The 21819-nt window shown below is 44.4% G+C and overlaps 1 protein-coding gene across 1 annotated transcript in view; it reads left to right on the forward strand.

Moving 5' to 3' along the window:
- The window catches only part of LOC126473691 (uncharacterized), a 1039677-nt gene that overhangs the window by 320446 nt on the left and 697412 nt on the right, over positions 1-21819 (forward strand). Inside the window, exon 3 of the mRNA XM_050100967.1 lies at positions 16472-16542. The gene's annotated coding sequence lies outside the window, so the exon portion shown is untranslated. The remainder of the gene's footprint in view (positions 1-16471; positions 16543-21819) is intronic.

Below are 21819 nucleotides of genomic sequence, written 5' to 3' on the forward strand. Positions count from 1 at the left end.
TCAAGGTATATAGAAAATCTATGCAACCGATTGACATATTTTTACATATTTTTCACATAACTTGCAGTCATGTTTTACTTAATAGACTCTTGATTTCTAGGAATGATGAGCCCTCAGTGTGTGAGGTCTCCTCAAACTTGGCTAGATTTTTTAAATTGCTTTTGACACCTTGAATGTTTTTTTTTCTTTTTATATAAGCTCTTACAAGGGAACCTCCCCATCGCACCCCCCTCAGATTTAGTTATAAGTTGGCACAGTGGATAGGACTTGATAAACTGAACACAGATCAATTGAGAAAACAGGAAGAAGTTGTGTGGAACTGTGAAAAAATAAGCAAAATATACAAACTGAGTAGTTCATGGGCGACATAGGCAATATCGTGGACACTGTCAACTTCGGAGCACCGTGGTCTCGTGGTAGCGTGAGCAGCTGCAGAAGGAGAGGTCCTTGGTTCAAGTCTTCCCTCGAGTGAAAATTTTACTTTCTTTATTTTTGCATAGTTATTATCTGTCCGTTCGTTCATTGAACTCTCTGTTCACTGTAATAAGTTTAGTGTCTGTGTTTTGCGACCGCATCGTAAAACCGTGCGATTAGTAGAGGAAAGGACGTGCCTCTCCAATGGGAACCGAAAAGATTTGATCGCAAGGTCATAGGTCAACCGATTCCTCCACAGGAAAACACATCTGATATATTCTATACGACACTGGTGACGGCATGTGCGTCACATGACAGGAATATGTTGTCGACCCACCTAACTTGTACACTTGGCGAATGCGTAAAAAGATTCTTCTACCTTGCCCGATTTAGGTTTTCTTGTGAATGTGATAATCACTCCCAAAAAGTGATGAAAACATAAGAGTTTGTCACATAAACTGAAAATAAAAAATTAAACTTTTCACTCGATGGAAGATTTGAACCAAGGACCTTTCGTTCCGCAGCTGCTCACGTTACCACGAGACCACGGCGCTCCTGCATTTCCATGGTCCTTGATGTTGCCTATCTTCCCATGAACTACTCAGTTTGTATATTTTGCTTATTTTTTCACAGTTCCACACAACTTCTTCCTGTTTTCTCAATTGATCTGTGTTCAGTTTTTCAAGGCCTATCCACTGTGCCAACTTACAACTAAATCTGAGGGAGGTGCGATGGGGAGGTTCCCTTGTTAGTATATTCCAGAAACTTCAGTGTCACGCAAACACGCGAAACTTCGCTCTATTTTCGTGTCCTGCTGTGTGGGGATGCACGAATACTGGACTCTGGAGGAACTGTCGATGACATGAACAACAGTGTGAGGAGCTTTGCGTAACAAGACGATCAGCCGTGTCTGACTGCTAACAGCGTTGTCAGTTTCTTCTGGGAGCTCTTAGCAACGCCGGTAGCAGCGGCGCGAACCACACCGGCCGACCTCGCGGCTGGCGCCATTGCCAGTGTCCGTGGCGCCAGCGGCGTCACAGCGCGACGTGTTGACATTGACCCGCCGGACCTGCGGCAGCCGCAGCTGGCGCCGCGCTTCTCCGGCTCATCCCAGATCGCGCCGTGACCGCAGGTGTCTGGCGGGGGTACCAGAGGCGGAAGTCACGCCGCGGCCCGGCTGCACGCGAGGGGCACGGGGCAGCCGCCAGCCCTCTCGGCCTGTTTTCCCTTTACTGACTTAATTGCTGCCGTTTCAAGTACAGTGCAATAATTCTGACGACGTTGCCAAGCTGTCGATACCTCAAGGCAGCGTAGAGAGGGCCAGAGTTATGAGCTAGTGTGTGGTGCATTCTAAAGAGAGTGGTGATGAAGGGGAACGCTAGTGTTCCGCTGAGTCGTGGGCTGGAGACGTTAACACATTGGTTAAGGTTTAATATTAAATCCCACTGTGGCCTGTCATAATAAGGAAAAAAAAGTTTCTGAATATTATGAGAGACATTCTTTTGATAATAACATTAACTAGACCTGGATTCTACCATCTTGGCTTATTGCTAGAATTTATTTTATACCGTAACTAATGTAATTTCTCCTCTTTTTACCTCATTAATATAATTTTAGTAGAACATTTCTACATCTATATATACGTGGTTACTCTGCTATTCACAATAAAGTGCCTGGCAGAGGGTTCAATGAACCACCTTCTTGCTGTCTCTCTACCGTTCCACTCCCGAACGCCACACCGGAAAATCGAGCTCTTAAATTTTTCTGTGTGAGCCCTGATTTCTCTTATTTTATAGTGATGATCATTTCTCCCTATGTAGGTGCGTGCCAACAGAATGTTTTCTCAATTGAAGGAGAAAACTAGTGATTGAAATTTCATGAGAAGATCTCGTCACAACGAAAAACGCCTTTGTTTTAATGATTGCCACTCCAATTCACGTATCATGTCTGTGACTATCTCTCCTATTTCGAGATAATACAAAACGAGCTGCCTCTTTATACGTTTTTGATGTCATCCGTCAGTCCCACCTGATGCGGATCCCACACCGCACAGCAATACTCCGGAATAGGGCGGACAAGCGCAGTATAAGCAGTCACTTTGGTAGACCTGTTGCACCTTCTAAGTGTTCTGCCAATGAATCGCAGTGTTTGGTTTGCTCTAGCCACAATATTATCTAGGTGATCGTTCCAATTTAGGTTATTTGTTATTGTAATCCCTAAGTATTTAGTTTAATTTACATACCTCAGATTTTTCTGACTTATCGCGTAATCGAAATTTAGCTGACTTCTTTTAGTACTCAGTGAATAACTTCGCACTTTTCTTTATTCAGGATCAATTGCCACTTTTCGCACCGTACAGATATCTTATCTAAATCATTTTACAAGCCGGCCGGTGTGGCCGTGCGGTTCTAGGCGCGTCAGTCTGGAACCGCAGGACCGCTACGGTCGCAGGTTCGAATCCTGCCTCGGGCATGGATGTGTGTGGTGTCCTTAGGTTAGTTAGGTTTAAGTAGTTCTAAGTTCTAGGGGACTGATGACCTCAAATGTTAAGTCCCATAGTGCTCAGAGCCATTTGAACCATTTTTCATTTTACAAGTCGTTTTGATCATCTGATGACTTTACAAGACGGTAAATGACGGGTTATTTTTGCTTGTAGGTAGCAAATAATCGAGAGTCGTTAGCAAATAAGTAATAAAGTAATAAAAATAAATAAATAAATCTTGTACATTCATAACATTGACAAGAAGCAGCAAGGTTTTAAAACAACCAAGATTTTTTTTAAGTAAACGTAAGTATCATTGACGAAAAGTGGAAAATTGCGGAGTACAAGAAAGATAATGTGTTCATATTCACATCACTATACTTTCATTTTAAAGGTTCTCGAGCGTCATTAAAGAACTACATAAATCCACTGGAGAATCTTTATTTCTTCAATCACCGCCAGGTAAAAGCATTGACCAAACAGATACTTTCTTTGTAGTACTAGCTTTCGAAAACATCCTTCTGTGGTGTCAGAATTACGTGAGTTTAACATGTCACGTGTCTCACCTCTTCCTTGACAATTTCAATGTAGACAGGTCTGCAGATAAGCTAAGCGGAAAAAACGTTGATAGTATTTTTACATAATTTTCGCTTGAACACATTTTGTTCAAAAAATTGGTTCAAATGGCTCTGAGCACTATGGGACTTAACATTTGAGGTCATCAGTCCCCTAGAACTTAGAACTACTTAAACCTAACTAACCTAAGTACATCACACACATCCATGCCCGAGGCAGGATTCGAACCTGCGACCGTAGCGGTCGCGCGGTTCCAGACTGAAGCGCCTAGAACCGCTCGGCCACACCGGCCGGCAACACATTTTGTGGCCGTCTACTGTTTGTATTTCGGTTGCTACTGAATAATCTGGTCTCACAGGTTTAAATGATACTCTCATTTATGGTGTGTTGAAGCATTTGTTCACGAACAATGATATACTAATAAATAAATGCGAAACTCTTATGAAATTCGTTTCAAATGAACAACAAAATTATCAAATACCTGTATTTTACGAGAGTATATTCACTATGCGTACTGAAAGAAGTTGACTCATACTGTTTCATCTGTTGCTCACTTAAACTGAACATGAAACATTGAACACATAGGCTATCGACTTCAGAAGACACTTATTTAAGATATCCCCGTTTTGCAGATAAATAACGCATTGAAAATAAAATTTCTGTTAAATGATTTACGAGTTTTGTCTAAAACTGACTGGTCAACCACATAACCAAATATAGCAACAAAGTGGTTAAATGAATGGTTGAACATTACATTATCTTTGATTACTTTCTAAAAGTGAATTCCAACGAAATCATCCCCGTAGTTAACTTATGCTTGTGTTGGCCCTCTAAACAGAGAATGACGATTCGGACCTTGATCGTGTAATAAACCTTCATGAATTGTACGGCTCACAAGGGGACGAGAGATGGTGGAGTAAAGATTCAGAGTGAGCACCATTGTCCTCAGCTAAGTTCCGAAATGTGTCATAATGTTGCCAGTCGCGGAGGCCAAGCGGTTCTAGGCGCTTCATTCCGGAACCACGCGGCTGCTGCGGTCGCAGGTTCGAATCCTGCCTCGGCCATGGATGTGTGTGATGTCCTTAGGTTAGTTAGGTTTAATTAGTTCTAAGTTCTAGGGGACTGATGACCTCAGATGTTAAGTCCGATGGTGCTCAAAGCCATTTGTCGTAATGTTGGATGGTGGGGCCCTGCTGATGGAGGTCCGACCGTCAGCTCTGTTGGTACATTATGTGACAGAACACTTTCACATTCTCCCTTAACTTCCATCACGGAAGCATCTACAAAAACCCTTACACATCATTATGTTCATTTCACACTCATTGCAGTTGTGTAGTCGAAGGCGCTGAAATGTAGATCAGGAGAAGTGTATGCGTCAGACCGTAAGCCACACTAGAAGCGGGAAGAGGTACACGAAAAGATGTATTTTTGCAACTAGAGGCGAAATTTCACATTGTGTTATCTTTCTGAAAACTGTAGTTTACCGTAAGAAAAAAGGTGCCTTCTAGTAATCAGTAAAGAATTTCCGGAGCTGCTGCAGTGCAATACACTGCAGAGCGTTACCTCGACACGCAGCTGTGCCGGTTCGTCAGAGTTAAGGCCACGCCTCCTACTGTGCAGAACAAGGACAACGCTGGCGACGGATGTCGCCGACGCGGCTCGACTCGAAAGAGCATCTCGTCCTTACCGTCGGCGACACGCGACAACGAAGAAGGGAGGCTAGAAACGGCCGTATAAGGGCGTCCGGAGAGCAATTAGCAACCAGAGGCCGTATGTAGGCTCTCCCCGAAAGGCCGCCGGCCGGGCTGCAGCGGCTCGTCCCGCTGGGGGGCGTCACGAACCGACCGCTGCCCAAGGCCCGCCTGATCGCAATCACTTAACGAGGACGCCGATCCAGCTGCTCGCGTTCGACACCGAAACTCGTTAAACGCCAGCGTTAAATGTTGGCCGGACTGCCTCTCGTGGCTTCCGTTTACGGAAAAGAGCGATACGATCTCCAGATACCGCATTTAAGTTGAGCGAATTCCGCGAGTGTGTCTACCGATATGACGATTACGTGGGCGTCAATTTCCGCGAGGTCGGCGGAGACGAACGGGAAAAAAACGTGTCACGAGAAATGACGCAGCGTCAGTCAGCGGCACTGTCGAGGCCCTGGAGGAAGACCGGCCGCCGTGTGCGGACACAATGGCGCTGACATTGAGCTCCAGGGACGCGGCGCAGCGGTGCTTGCGATCTCTTTGTCGTGCGGCCGCCGACAAAATTTTTGCTGCGCCATGTGAGCGCAAATAAGGAGGTGGGGCCGTGCGTTTTGTAACCGACGACGACTGTCACTTCCTGACAGCCAGATGGTTATGTCGTGCCTGCCTCATTTTCTGTCCCCCACGGCCACCAGATCGGAGACCCTCTGACGTCTGTTTACGGTGTTCACTGAAGAGTGATGAAGATTGCGTTAAAATGCCTGTAGAAGGTGGAGTGGTTGCGCGCTTAAATAGTGGTAGTGAAATGTACGAGGGCTGTTGGGAAAGTAAGGAACGATAGGTCGCGAAATGGAAAGCACAGTGAAAATCAAAACTGTTTTATTTGCAACGGTTAGCTACAACTCCCAGCTACTTATCTCCATAGTCGCCGATCCGACTTAGACGTTTGTCGTAGCGTTGTACCAACTTTCCAATACCTTCTTTATAGAAGACATCCGCCAGTGCTTTCCGCCAATTCTCTACCCTGGCCTACAGCTCGTTGCCTGTGCCAAAATGATGTCTTCATAGCCAGAGGTTCGTGTGAGCACAGATGAAACTCAGAGGGAGACAATTACGGGCTGTATTGTGAGTAATCAAACATTTACAATTGAAAACGATGTACGAGCATCTTCATTGCCCCTGAGAATTGTCTTGAAGAAGAAAACGCAGGACAGTTATGTAATGTTGGCTGAATAGCTTCAGGCAAAATTTCTCACCAGGCCGTCGTACTTGGCGGGAGACACTATTGTTCTAGGTATCTTTAAGTGCTCCCCGTGTGCTCAGAATTAAAAAGAACGACGTAACGCGATCGACGGGCATACTAGAGACACTGCCTAACACACCTGTGCAAAACTTCACCGGACTTCCACTGTGGTTTCCATTTCGCTACCGATCGTTCCTTTCTTTCTGAATAACCCCCGTATATTCCAGATTCTTGTGTGAGAAACCATGCGTAATCACACATACATTGTAACAGGCAGCGACATTCCTGAAGATTAGCAGCTAAGGAACATGCCCCTTCTGCAAATCTTCTATGTTAATGTTGCTGTTTCACTCAGATTTTTCAGCGCTGTCAAGAACACTGAATGTTGCACTTCGTAATGGTTCGCTCTCTCCACACCGAAAAAGATATTCAGCTCAGTTTGTCTCTAATATATATTTAATGTAAACAGTTCTGTACAGCTTCAATGTACGGGATGGTTGTAATTAAACTGCAGCTTCTCACGGAGGTCCAATGTGGGCTGTAATCATCGTATGACATCGAAACTTGGTAGATATTCTGATGCGTCCTTGCCGAACCGTTTTACTCTGGGAAAAGAATAAGTTCCAGTTTTGACCAATAGGCGCAAATCTCACGCTATGAATCCAAGAAAGATGTATACAAATGTTTCCATCTGTAATGGATTAGGAACGTGACATGGGCAGAAAAAGTAAAATAAGGGAGAAAGCCGTAATGTTGATTTTATTACTAACGGTCACTTTCACAGTTTGTTCAATATGAGCACCGGAGACGTCGACGAGATGCTGCACAGCTCCAGATTTGGACCTGGTGGCCAAAACTGGAACTAATTTTTTTCCGGCGTAAATCGGTTACACATTATCGCGTTAGTGTACCTACAAAGTTACAATAATTAAAGCCCACGCTGGATCTCCGTGAGTAGCTGCACTTTAATTATAACTACCCGGTATTTGAAGATCGGCATCACGAAACCACCAAAAGCTTCCGCTATGTGTATTTATTGATGGACAACGAGTTTCAGTCGAGGGAATTTCGTCAAGTCGTTGGTTAACACAACGTGAGGTTAAAGGAACGTTCCGTATCTGCCTCTTCCAATGCAACAATTCTCATTATGAGATAAAGGATGTATGTGTAAGTGACACACCGCTTATCATTATAAGATAATAAAAGCATATGCTCTAACTGATTAATTGTATCCCGATACACCTATCTAATGCGAACTGACCATGAGAGGTCACGAAAAGAAAGCGGTGATTATCGGGTTGTGGCAGAGAAGCGGTAATAGCACAATGCATCGGTCATATGGGTTCAGTGACTTCCAACGCTGGATGTCATCTGAGTAACATCTCCATCAGGTACATTTCAATCCTTCTAAATCCGCCTTCTCTGTTGCTTATGCGTTTCTGAAACCGAAAACCGAAGGGACGAGCACGGCTAAACCAAGACAAGGTAGAAGTTGTGTACTGACCAACATGGACCGTCGAACATTGGGGAGAGTGGTTACAAAAATCTCGTGAACACCGCGGAAGGAGTCACTCGTGAGTTCCAAAGTGCTACCAGCTGTCCAGCTAGCACAGTGAGTGGATAACAGTGGTTCAGCGGCTCCTCCCAAGGCACGCATTTCTGTAGGCAGTGCTAAACGACGCTTGAGGTGGCTTTAAGAGCAGTGCTACCGGACAGTGTATGACTGTGTTTTGAAGCGCTATAGTCCGTGGCAGGTAGATAGAATGGTCTGGGTGTGGCGAATGCCTGGAGAACATTGTAGTGTAGTGCCAACAGTGAAGTACAGAGGAGGTGCTGCTATGGTATGGATGGTGTTTCTCGAGGTTAGGGTGTAGTCCCCTTCTTGTGCCGAAGAAAACGCTGATGCCGAAGAATATGTACATATTTTACAGTATCGTGTAGTGTGTATAGAACAACATTTCGTTCCTCCACGCACATTCAGACACCTCGCTGAAAGTGTCCCCAGCAGAGTTCACACCATCCTAAAGGCCAAAGGTGGACACACCCCATATCATTGTCCACTAATAGGTGTACCGATACTTTTGTTCATATAGTGCGTAAATCACAAATGCAACAAGTGATAATTATGTACTTGACTTTAAGAAACCTTCTTTTCACCTGACGTAATGCAACCGTGACTTGAAGATCGCCGCTTGACGGAAGGTAGTTGTCCATAAATAAACTCATATTACAGCAGCTTTTGGTGCCTTCGTGACGCCTTTTCTTAAATTTTTCTTTCATTTGTCAGCATCAGATTTCTGTATGCACATGTTTTGCAAATCACTGTGAAATACGTGATAGCATAGGTTTTTAGTGCGTCTTTCATAATCTTTCCTGAGTCTTCCGTCGCCGTAGCTGATTGGTCAGAGCAGCAGACGGCGATGCGAACGGCCCCGTTCCGATTCCCGCTGCTGTCAGATATTTTCTTGGTGGTACGCTTGGAACGGGCGTACTGAATCTCGCGGTGCCAACTGAGGAACTACTCGATCGAATAGTAGCGGTCACGAAATATGGCAATGGTCGGAAGAGAGTTCTGTTGACCTCACGCCTCTAGATGCACCATCCAATGACGCCTGTAGCTGAAGATGACACAGCGGTTTGTCGGTACCGATGGTCCCGCTTATGGATGGAATCATTAGTCACTAAATATGGAAGAAAGGCTGCTTGTACACCTTTTGTGAGCTGTCGTTAATATCATTCTGCCAGACGATCTGGTACATATCAGTTTCTTTGAAGATTATCGTAATCATCATCATCGTTATCCTCATCATATTCTTCTTTTCCTTCTCCTTGCACACGTAGCTGTCATGTTGCTTTCCGTTCTGCCCTCACGCTTCCGGCCTTCTTCTTTGTGATCTACCTACGTTACCTTTTCTCAGTGGACGATATAACACCACTTGCTTCGTTACTTTTCACCTACTCTTTACAACTGATGTTTTCGTTGCTGTGTATTCGTGTTGAGAGGACCCAAGAAGAACGAACGTTGCCGTATTTTATTCGTCATCGTCATACAGGCCTAGCACATAGCCTGATGATACTGGGTACCAATGAATGCACAACAAGATCACGTCTACATCGCATAGATGGTAGCTTGGACAACAGGCGTTACATTTCTAAAATGTTAAGGGTGGTGCGCGTTATCTTAGAGATCTCCATGACATATCTCAACCAGATAACTCTATGCTGCATGTTGCCAGTCTTGTTTCGCCCTGCCTCGATACTGAGAACTTCTCATCTGTTGCGCTGAACCGTAGTTTTTCCAGATTTCCCAGCCATTGAGAACATCTGGTCATGAGTTTCCAAGAGACTGGTGCTCCACCACTTGCCAGGAGCCACGACTGATGATTCCTAGCTCAGAGCTGAAGCAAAACGGAATGACTTACCCAGTATCTGTCATCCAAGCTCAGTTCGACCTGCCATCCAGACGTGTTAGAGCTGTTGGTGGTGCTATAGATGGCAGCACTGCGTACTGAATTTCACACCCTGCAAAGCCACAAATCAACCACAAATTTAATCATGTGTTCTCCCTTCTACACCTTAAACGAATAATTAAAACTTTGTAATTTGCTATACTTCCTGTTGTAATTTTTAATTGCCCACAGAGTAGAATACTCTGGAGAGTATAACACTAATTTCTTTCTCACTTTTAGCCATTCTCACTCCAGCTTTACGTTGTGTGTTCAGCGTACACTAAAAGCCTTGGAAATAGGAATTTTTGAATATTCTGTTTACTGTTCCCGGTTCCCGTCCGATCACCGAAGTTAAGCGCTGTCGGGCTGAGCTAGCACTTGGATGGGTGACCACCCGGTCTGCCGAGTGCTGTTGGCAAGCGGGGTGCCCTCAACCCTTGTGAGGCAAACTGAGGAGCTACTTGATTGAGAAGTAGCGGCTCCGGTCTCAGAAACTGGCATACGGCCGGGAGAGCGGTGTGCTGACCACATGCCCCTCCATGTCCGCATCCAGTGACGCATATGGGTGAGGATGACACGGCGGCCGGTCGGTACCTTTGGGCCTTCATGGCCTGTTCGGGACGAATTTTACTGTTCCGTACGGTAACAAAATGTTTCAGTTGCTATGGTAGGGATGATCCGCGACAGGTCAGGGAACCCTGGGATCTTTGTAGCGCCATTCGTAGAGTGTTGCTGTGCTGTGTAGTCGCTACAGCTCTGCTGACCCGCAAATGGCGTCGGAGAGAGCTAAAGAGAGGAAGCAGACTTAATCGGCAGAAGTTGCATTCCTCATCGCCTGCAAGCCAGTTGCATCTTGCTAATGAGTCTGGTACGAGTGAGAGCCACGCGCATCCGGCACTCTGCTAATGAAGGTGAAGGGCCAGTCATATATTCATCTCTCTCGAACATAAATAAACTAGTGCACCAGTAAAATACCTAAATGGAAGAAAGCTCGATGTTAAGTAGCAGCAATGACTGAGGCCAATGGCTGCTGGAGCCTCAGTGCATTAGATCTTTGGCGCAGAAGCAAAAAATTAAAGTAAGGTACATCAACATCGCTCGTCATCTCCGCATCATTTAATGCCAGCTAAGTAAGAAAACGTGCCCTTCAGTTAGAAATGTTAATGGAAAGAAATTCAAATAATCTCTGTACCTATGTTGGTACTGCGACCACTCTGATCTCTAAAGGGGTACTCTCTTAGTCGTTACGATTTGGATCAGCGAAAATTGCGAACAGGGTTTGGAAGAATACGACGCATAGGCAATCGCAGAAACACAGAGTGAAACAAGTTGTTAGAGAAATGGGAGTATCAAGGCACTTCAAGTACAGCCCACCTCGCGAGTTAATGATTAGTTCCTTTCTTAAAATATGTGTAATCTGTTCTCGAAAATATCCTTTATTTTACCTTCCTAGTTGCATACTTATTTTTACGTATGTTACGTATGTAACGACATACGTAACTAAATAAATCTGAAGATGATCAATTATTAATCGAAGCTACTCATATCACAAATACTGTGCGACTGCGACAGTGAAATAAGGATGAAAATTTTTAAAATTTCAGTACAGTTACTGAACCTGTCGCGACGAATGTTACTGCAGTAGCTGCCTTTTTAGAAGCATTTGGGAAGGCTGCATCGGTCCAGGCAATACACAACTGTCTCCACGGGACCAATTTGCCTCCTAGGCGCCCATTACGAGCAACAATGCGAACTCTCCAGTATCGTGGTGCGCGAAAAATGTCTGTAAGTATGCCCTTGGAATGGAAACTGGGATAATGGAATGTTTTGTCCTCACCGACGAGTGAAGGATTCGCCTGAGTTCTGAGAAGAAGAGTGTTGGAGGCGGATAGATGCAGGGACCATGTAATGAGCAGCAGTTTTTAAACTTTTTAGTCTTCATTTTTATGCAAACCATGTACGTCATCTTAGCCTGCACACTTTCTGTAACTTTTCAAGACAACCTCCGTTTCTTTACCCCCATTTTTTCCATCGTTCTGCAAATTTGAAAATACCCTTACAACGCAAATCCGTTCCAGCTTTCCGAAGACAGTGACACACCGTTTGCCGAGCATGCCCCACAGTCTCGTAGCGCTGATCTCGCGTCTCTCCCTTAATGGAAATCCGTTCCAGCTTTCCGAAGACAGTGACACACCGTTTGCCGAGCATGCCCCACAGTCTCGTAGCGCTGATCTCGCGTCTCTCCCTTAATGGAACCGAAAGATGGTAATCGGATGTTGCCAAGCCGGTACTGCAGGGGGGGAAGAATTTCCCACCGACATGTTCTGATCTTAGAATTATATTAATACCTTCAGCTGCTGAGGGGCGTTGATATATATCAACGGAGCAGGTGAAATGTGTGCCACGACCGGGACTCGAACTCGGGATCTCCTGCTTGCATGGCAGGCGCTCTATCCATCTGAGCCACCGAGGGAACACTGGATAGAGTGACTGCAGGGACTATCTCGCGCACACCTCCCGCGAGACTCACATTCTCACCTTGTATGTCCACACACTACATTCGTAGTGTCCCACCACAACACACTCATTACTCATGGAAGACATTCTTACCAAGTCCAGTAACAGTTCGGGGAACATGTGTGCATCCGCACAGAAGAAGAAGGTCATGGCCGGTATTGACAGAACTATATACTTTTATCGTGTCTGTTCTTTCGGACATGTCCGAAAGAACAGACACTATATCCACATAAGTATATTTTTCCGATCGTCTCCACAGCGATATCAGCAGTGTGAGGACGCGCGATATTTTGTTGCAAATGGTCTTCTTCCTAGACCGTTAATTGCGCAATGCACGACGGAGCTTCAATGGCGTCTGCAAGTAACGAACAGCATTTGTGGTTTTGTCAAACGGTAATGACGTGACAATATGGCAAAATAAATCGTCGGGAAAAAGATAACTTTAAAAATGATTACTGGCTTCGGTTGCTGACAGGAAACAGAAAATCGCCATAAGTTAAACTGACTTTAACTATCTTCGAGAACATATTTTATTTCAAAGCAGTGACCGTTAAGTAGGGGTAACATACCACACTGATGGCAAAGACTCTGTGTCAACGTCCAGCAAGAGCTAGACTGGGATCGTCTGATAGTGTATCGCGGAACTATGTAAATAGATGGAAAATACTTATCAGATCAATGTGAACAAGTAACAGTTTTAAGAAATATTATGTAAACAGGCAAATAAATTTGATGAAAACATTCCACGCTCACTAATGAGTCAGTTTTTCGATACATAGTTGGTTATACCAACGAAGTTACACAATGCTTTTCTTAGCCTATGGAGACAACCGAATCATTTTCTTTCGTTAAAAATAAAGACATTACAGCAGCTTAAAAACATAAATTAATTGAAAACTGAGAATTGTAAAAATAAGAACATACCATGCTTATTAAGAAATGTGCATGAATATAAAATTAACACATCCCCGTTACGAATTCTAAACGTTTGTATCAGAGACGTAAAATAAAATATGGAAATTTGGTCGAGCATGTTTGTCCACATTTGGACCCATCAAAACACTAACTGCTGTGTGTGCTTGTCAGCGCCAGTCAAAAAGTGCGAGATGGACCAAAATGTAGCGCGCAAGTGCACACAGTTGCAATTACAGTAACAAAATAGAATTATTATTAACTATATGATGTATAATACAAATTATAAAATAAGTACGACAACGTATAGGAAACATTCAAATCACAGTATAAACGTCAGTTTCGCAGTACAGTCAGGAACATACAAGAGCAACTATGAGAAGGTAGCCATTTAAAGAATGACAAAAATCAAAGATTGTAATTTACACCTTTTAAATAAATGTATACTGGTCATAAATGGTAAAAGTACTTATTAAGGTCTGCCGCTTTGGCTATGGTGCTTCCTCCCAGTCTACGCGCGCGTACGGAGGGCCAAGGGAAGACGTCAGTGCATGTCGCTGCCTTCGGTGCAAGACACGCTCAAAGCGGTCTATCGGACCGGCACCTCCTGTATCCCAGGGTGCAACATATTCATTGAAGATCATAGAAAATATTATCACTACTTAACGGTCATTACTTCCAAACAATGAGTGTTCCTGAATATTCTGAAAGACAATTTAACCTAAGGGAATTTTCTGTTTCTTGTTACTTTTACAGATATCAAGATAGTTGTTTAGCAACTGAAACTAGTAATCAGTTTTAAAGTAATAGGTCTATGAGATCACGGTAATTAAAATATTTTATAAGAAAACCGTATTTGGCTTATTGTTTTGTTCTTATTTCGCAGTAAAAGTATTTTCAATTTTCTTTCATAACATTTATTTTTGCACTCCCTGTTCCGCTTGAAACGAAGCTCACGCACGTTCTTAGATATGTAATTGATGCAAAATGTATCTCAGCTGTACATCTCGTTTCCCTGCTATGAGACACTGCGATTTATGTAAAGCAGCCGTCAACTTGAAACCTAATTTGCACATCATTTTGCTTTCTTATGCATGTAAAAATTCCAGGCGGTATTGCTCTGCATTCATCCTTCATGTGATCCATCTCATAACCTACAGTGGAACTTTCCACTTTGTACACACGCTTACTAAGGTCACCCCTAGAGATATCGTTACAAGAATCATTTAATACCGTGTAATTCCGCCCCTTGACCTGATAACCACCTGGAATCGGTTAGAAAGGGGTCCACAAGGTTGTGGAAGTACGTCGATTCGAGGTTAAGCCCCTCGCTGAGGATTTTATTTCGGAATTCCTCAAAATTGCAGGGATGCTCATGTCGGCGTAAACTCGCTGTTCCAGTACGTCCCACAGATTTTCTATGGAGTACAAGTAAGGTGATTTTGTAGGCCAATCGAGATGTGATAAAATGAGTTAGAGTTCATAAAACCAGTCACATATTCTTCCAGCCCGGTGTGTTGTTTTTGTGTGCCTGTGTGAGTAATGGCCTTTTTCGAAGAGACCGACTGCTGATGTTCATTGCATGCAGTTACTGTCGCAGTGTCCTTTCTAAAGGTGGGGATTGACCTTCATTTACTGCCTGCAGCAGTTCCTGTCGGGTTTGGAAGCGATTTTGATTCATAAGCCGTGAAACACGTCTCCGGTCCGTCTCAGTCAGGATCTTTCTCCGGCCACAATTCTGATGTCGTCTTTCTTGGCCTCGATTGTTCCACTAGTGCCTTATGCTCACGTAAAAGCAGTGCGCGCGTGGTTGAGCACGAGAACCGATCGCTGCCCCATCTGTAAAGGCTTAACGATTCATCTGTGCGTGCGCACTGGGGTGACTAATTTTGTCCAGTGAGCCTATTACCATATTTTGTCATCTAACCCGCTGCCAGAATACACAAGAGCAATGCGGGAACCAATGAGTTTTTTGACTGATATGGTGATCCCTCGGGACATTCACGGTGAGCCTATTACCATATTTTATCATCAAACTCACTACCAGAATACACAAGAGCAATTCTGAAACCAATGAGTTTTGTGACTAATGTGATGATCCCTTGTGACATTCACGGTACAAATTTGAAGCACAAAATCAGCTGGATTATTCTTAAAAGAATTCTAACATCAGTGAGAAATTCGTTGGCACATTTGCGTTTGGTCACCAACCAACAACCTGCTCCCGGTAGCTGAGTGGTCAGCGCGACAGAATGTCAATCCTAAGGGCCCGGGTTCGATTTCCGGCTGGGTCGGAGATTTTCTCCCCTCAGGGACTGGGTATCGTGTTGTCCTCCTCATCATCGTTTCATCCCCATGGACGTGCAAGTCGCCGAAGTAGCGTCAAATCGATAGACTTTCACCCGACGAACGGTCTCCCCGACGGAAGGCCCTAGTCACATGACTTTTTTTATCAATCAACAAGGGCGGTAATTTACTTGCACGAGGTTATCTCCTAATTAATTTTTTATACTGTCGTTCTGTCACAGTTTTTATTTCTTGATGGCACTATAGTTTATCTATATGAATAACGCATGTAACATGAACACTTTAAGAAACCGTATGAAACACTTCACATATCAAGTTCTTACTTGGCTTAAGTTCTAGCTCTACGTGTATCAGAATAACAGAACTAAATATCATTAATATCATTGCCTTACATCTGTCCATTCGAGAAATATTCATCACGTCTTCTTTTTTCGAGCACTGGTCTTGCCGCCTTCGTCAGGTGCTGTAAATTATGGTCATACGTTTCTCATAGCACGCGAAGAAGCCAGCGGCCAGCCATAATCATTTTCCTTAAAAATGTAAACATTAGGCTGGTTACACGCATAAAAAATTATTGTCTACGTGGACAGCGACGAAACTTTTGTAAGCAACGATCAAAGTGCTCTCCAACCGTTTAAGGATGAGATGAATCCAAAGTCCGCTTTGGTCACTCTGGTTTACAATTTTCAAAGTTTCCGAAGCTGACTTCAAGCTTAGGGCATTCTTCCTATAGGGTACAACTTATTCTTTCCTGTTTCATTATGAGTTCCCATATCTAGCGACGAACGAAAAAAGCTCTTTTTGACTTTCTGCTCCTCTCGAAAGAATCGAAATGAAGTTTCTGATTTTAAATCTGGTGTCTCTCTGTTCACAGGTGGTCCGTTCTTACGCTTCGTCATACACCACGAGCCCTTTCGCCGGATACTCCGTGAACCCGCGAGCAAGGTAACACGCAAGCTGCGAAATGGCCAGCAACAGCGATGCTTTTTAAACCATTCTAGTTTCGGTTGTGGTTAGTGTTTAGTATTTGGCATTAACATGATTCACAGACAGAGCTATCGTCTGGAAAACATTTCTCGCTTTCGGAGGCTTTACCTGTAAACTGCAACGCAAAAGATGCTTTACATACGTGAGGCCCGCATAAAAATAAAATATGTATACTTATGAAATATCTACGGCATTGCACGCACACGAAAAGCTCTTTTTCTACGTTTAGCTCATAATGAGAAACAAGAGAAAGTGGCCTGCCGGAGTGGCCGAGCGGTTCTAGGCGCTACAGTCTGGAACCGCGCGACTGCTACGGTCACAGGTTCGAATCCTGCCTCGGGCATGGATGAGTGTGATGTCCTTAGGTTAGTTAGGTTTCAGTAGTTCTAAGTTCTAGGGGACTGATGACCTCAGAAGTTAAGTCCCACAGTGCTCAGAGCCATTTGAACCATTTTTGAAGAGAATGTGCTGTGGGTGGTGTGCGAAATAGGAGATTGAATGTGTTTGCCTCTGTATTGCAGTGAGTCCGGCCATGTTGTGGTCTTCAGTCAAAGGATTAGTAGGATGCATTTCTAGACGCAGGCAACCGAATGAACAAGTTTGCAAAACAGTTTGCTGTCGCCCCTTCCTAAGCAATTCCTGTCGATGAAATGCGTTTGCCGCGAGAAATATTTTTTTTATACTGTTACTTCTGACTGCGACATGAATTGAAACAACTATACATCAGCGTCTTTCACTCCGAAAAAAATGTTGAAGTGGATAATATTTATAAATTTGGGCATTGGTGATGTAAGGGGCAGTCAAATGTAAACGACGCACATAGAAGAAAAGTAAGTAATGTGTTTATTATTTCAAAAGTAATCGCCGTAGTTGATAATAAATTCATCCCACAGTGAGACAGCAAATCGACGGCGACGAATTTGGGCAGGCCACATGTTGTTTCTACTACACAACAGAAGTTTGGCTGGGAAAATCTTACACATCCTCCTAAAATTCCCTACCTCCCCATGCGATTTAAATATTTTCGGAGCCATGAAGGAAGACGCACGTAGTCGTTGATTAGCTTCGGTCGAAGAGGTGCACGCTCGGTACCGCGAACATTTTTCAGTGAAGACATTGACAGTCTTGTGTCACAGTGGGATGGATGTATTAACAATTACGATACTTACTTTTGGAATAATAAACAATTTACTAAATTTTTTCCATGAAATACATTTTCATTGTACTTCTACTTACACTTCGTTAGCAACAGTATCGCTTTTACAACACGAAGACCTTCGATTGTTCAAAAATGCATTCCCATCGAATTCTTATTAGTCGTTTTTCGATTTTCTAGGAGTGATGTGGTTTAGTTAATGTTCAGGTGCGCTCTAGTAAGAGGTCTTATTTTAGAGCATGGAGCACTAGACAATTGGAGTTGCTGTTTAGCAAATGTGCCGTATCTGGATAGATCTAATAAATTACGCGTCCACCCATGGAATCTTGATGTCTGGTGTTTCTGTACGGGTTTTTACCTGTTGTCTTTAAATTGCTATCCTGTTCTGGCCTTTTTTTGTATATTACCTGCCTAAGTTGCCAGAAACAAGTTGTAAGCGGTCTGTTGACAGGTGGCGCGGTGCTTTGCCGAGTCCCGTGGGGAGATTTAGAAATCCGCAGTTCGAAGCTAAAGCCCATTAATCATTGATTTTGAAGTGCTGATAAATTTAATCGCATTTCGCCAGTGAAAGAGAGCTCGGCGGCCCTTATTTGGACTCCTTCGCTAGTGTAGCAGCGTAATATATTTATTTGGGATCGACAATAAACATTTCCTACTTAATCTTCAGAGCAATAATGCGACCAGTGGGACTCCAAATTCGGGCCGCGGCTGAGACCTCGCACGACCACACCGACGCTTCGAGAACGATACGAAGGAACGGATCATAGTTCCAACGCATCATGGATCAGAATGACTCATCAATGCTTTTGGCGTGCTGTGGAGGCCACAGTACTAAGCTTCGCCGCAGTCGTCGTGACGGAAAATACGTATCTGCAATTCTATTGCTCACGGATAAAAAACTTAGTTTTGATGTAGCTTTCTTATATCTCAATGCGGTGTAAATGCTGTGTTGAAACTTCCTGGCAGATTAAAACTGTGTGCCGGACCGAAACTCGATGTCAGGACCTTTGCCTTTCGAGGGCAAGTGCTCTCCCAACTGAGCTACCCCAGCACGACTCACGCCCCGTCCTCACAGCTGTACTTCTGCCAGTACCTCGTCTCCTACCTTCCAAACTTTACAGCAGCTCTCCTGCGAACCTTGCCCAACTCTCCGCTGCAGAATGAAAATCTCATTCTAAATGCTGTGTTGATTACAAGCGCATTAAACAAGGACAGGAAGAAGGTACCTGCCTTTCGCGGAACGAGTACCACCTACACCAGTACTCTTCAAGGACTGACTCAATGTCGTAACTTGTCGCAAGCTTTTTTCTGTTCCTTCCTCACTACAGAGGCCTTAGACTGAGCGAGATGGCGCAGTGGTTAGCACACTGGACTCGCATTTGGGAGGACGAAGTTTCAAACCCGCGCCCAGCCATCCCGATTTCGGTTTTCCGTGATTTCCCTCAATCGCTTCAGGCAAATGCGGGGATGGTTCCTTTGAGAGGGCACGGTTGACTTCCTTCCCCGTCCTTCCCTAATCCGATGGGACCGATGGCCTCACTGTTTGATCCCCTCCTCCGAATCGACCAACCAAAACAGAGGCCTTACGACGACGCTGTAGTGGTGCATCTCCGGGCATTTGATGTAACAGGGAAAATTTGCCTTTTCCACACGAGCTCCGGGTTGTTATTGAGGCTGGATGCTTCTAATCCTATACCTGTTGGTTTAGACGTCTCCCTCACGCCTGTTCAAAATGGTTCAAATGACTCTGAGCACTATGGGACTTAACATTGAGGTCATCAGTCCCCTAGAGCTTAGAACTACTTACACCTAACTAACTTAAGGACATCACACACATCCATGCCCGAGGCAGGATTCGAACCTGCGACCGTACCAGTAGCGCGGTTCCGGACTGACACGCCTAGAACCGCTCGGCCACCGCGGTCGGCCTCACCCCTGTATTTCTTCGATTTCTCTATGCATCTTCACACATGCAAAAGAAAACAGCACCTCGCATCAGAATTCGCACAGCATGCGAGCACGAGCTGCTAGAACGCCCGGTGTTGACAGCTCGTATTGCGTCTTCACGGCTGCCGCCCGTTCTGCCCGCTTTTGACGGCACACAGACGCGCACTCGGCCAGCTCGTTATCCACGCGTCCCTGCTCGCGAAACGGCGCCGTACCCGCAGAGGAGGCACTTGGCCTCGTTCGTCCTCTGCTTCCCGTGTGGCTGGCACTGTTCGACGATACGGTGACTCGGCCAACATCTGCGCGGAATTTCTAACCTAAAAGCCGTCATTTGAGGGCAAATGGTTCAAATGGCTCTGAGCACTATAGGACTTAACATCTGTGGTCATCAGTCCCCTGGAACTTAGAACTACTTAAACCTAACTAACCTAAGGACATCATACACATCCATGCGCGAGGCAGGATTCGAACCTGCGACCGTAGCAGTCGCGCATTTGAGGACAAATAAGGCGTTTGCTGAAGACTCGTTTTCGAATGAACCATTTTTGCGCCCTCAGGGAAAGTTTCCATTCACACTCAGCCTGCAGACCGTGGTACTCCGGTAATTCCGGCACGTTCACTTCCGGCTGCATGCCTCTACATGCAGGCCCGTCAAAATTTTCTGAACCAAGTACTCTCCCTTTCATGGAGACCCACAGCGCTGCGCCCACTCTCTCCGGTCGGGGACGAACGGACAAATAACGTCACAGAAAGATGATATTTCGGTTTCGTGCGAAACATTTGAAGCCAATCGTGGATCAGTGAAGCGTTAACACGCAATTTGACCTCCAGAGAATAGAAGAGGAAAGCCAAAATTAAAAGGTTTTCACAGGGTTTCACTCTGAATGGTAGCCATGAGAGCAGGGGGACAATAACTTGAGGAGCGCACTTTGAGACGTTTCCAAGCCTCCATCGTATCGTATAAGAGAGTTGTAATATCTTTATAGGGAACAAACAAAAGTATATTGAACACAATTTCCACAAAACTATTCTCCACAATGAAGCAAAAGAAATGATGGTTCTTAATAAGTGAAATAAAAATGACTGCTAGTCCTTCAGTAAGTGAAACAAAATAAATGATTGTAAGTAAGAGACTTCCTGAATCACAATTGGTTCTGTGATACTTGAAAGAGCGAATAAAATTTCAAATTTTCAACGTTTTCGTTAAAAACAGTCTCTAGTCACATCCTCTACAATGAGCAGAGTCTTGAAGTTCTAATAACTGTCACTTGAAACGGAAAAATAAGTCGGGTTTAAAACCAAAGTCCAAACCCAAGGTTCATCAAGATGAAGAAACGTATAACAACTCTCACGGGGCATTTCGTTGAAGAAGTATTGAGAGCCAACAGTAATGAAATATCTAAGCCGGGCAAAGATAGAACCTTCAGTCTGACACTATCTTGTTGGGCAGAAGAACAACAGTGCGATTATTGCCAAGTTCCAATGAGCGTGTCACCGATCACGTAGTAGTGTCCCAGCTGAGGTGATGTCGGACTGTCCAGAAGTTGATAGCCCAGTTCTTTGTGTGGCATAGTGTAGATGTTGATGTTGTTGGCCGCGACAGAACTGCAGTCCAGAGCTCGGGCACCAGCCTGAACAGCCACCTCGCAGATGAATATTTGTTGTCCTACTTACACAGTGGATGCACGAAGAGGTGCGGTTTGCCAACAACCTCTATCGTCACCTATGCCTTCCGGTGGCCTGGCTGGAGCGCTGAGGATGCCGTCTTCTAGCCTAGCCGCTCAGTTCCGGCGTTGCTAATTCTGAATTCATCTGAACTGTAGGGACTGATCTTGCTGCAACCTGCAAAATGTGTCGTCAGCGCCTGTTGAAGGCACTGTGACAGTTCCCAACCTGAGCAGTAAAAGGTTTCAGTTGTGCTTAAGTCACAAAACTAAACTATTTTTAAAGGCCGTTAATATTTTATAAGACTGTAATATGCATTACATGAGTTACAAATAATTAGATTTTTTCTCAAGTACTACCGTTAATGCGTGACACAATATGGTGGAGGTTATAGCATGTGAAATGAATGTATCAACAAAATCTTCCTCACGTAGTCCACCCTCTACAAACATACTTTGTAAATTGTA

Source organism: Schistocerca serialis, chromosome 1 (genome assembly GCF_023864345.2).
Source record: "Schistocerca serialis cubense isolate TAMUIC-IGC-003099 chromosome 1, iqSchSeri2.2, whole genome shotgun sequence".
NCBI classification, from domain to species: Eukaryota; Metazoa; Arthropoda; class Insecta; order Orthoptera; family Acrididae; genus Schistocerca; species Schistocerca serialis.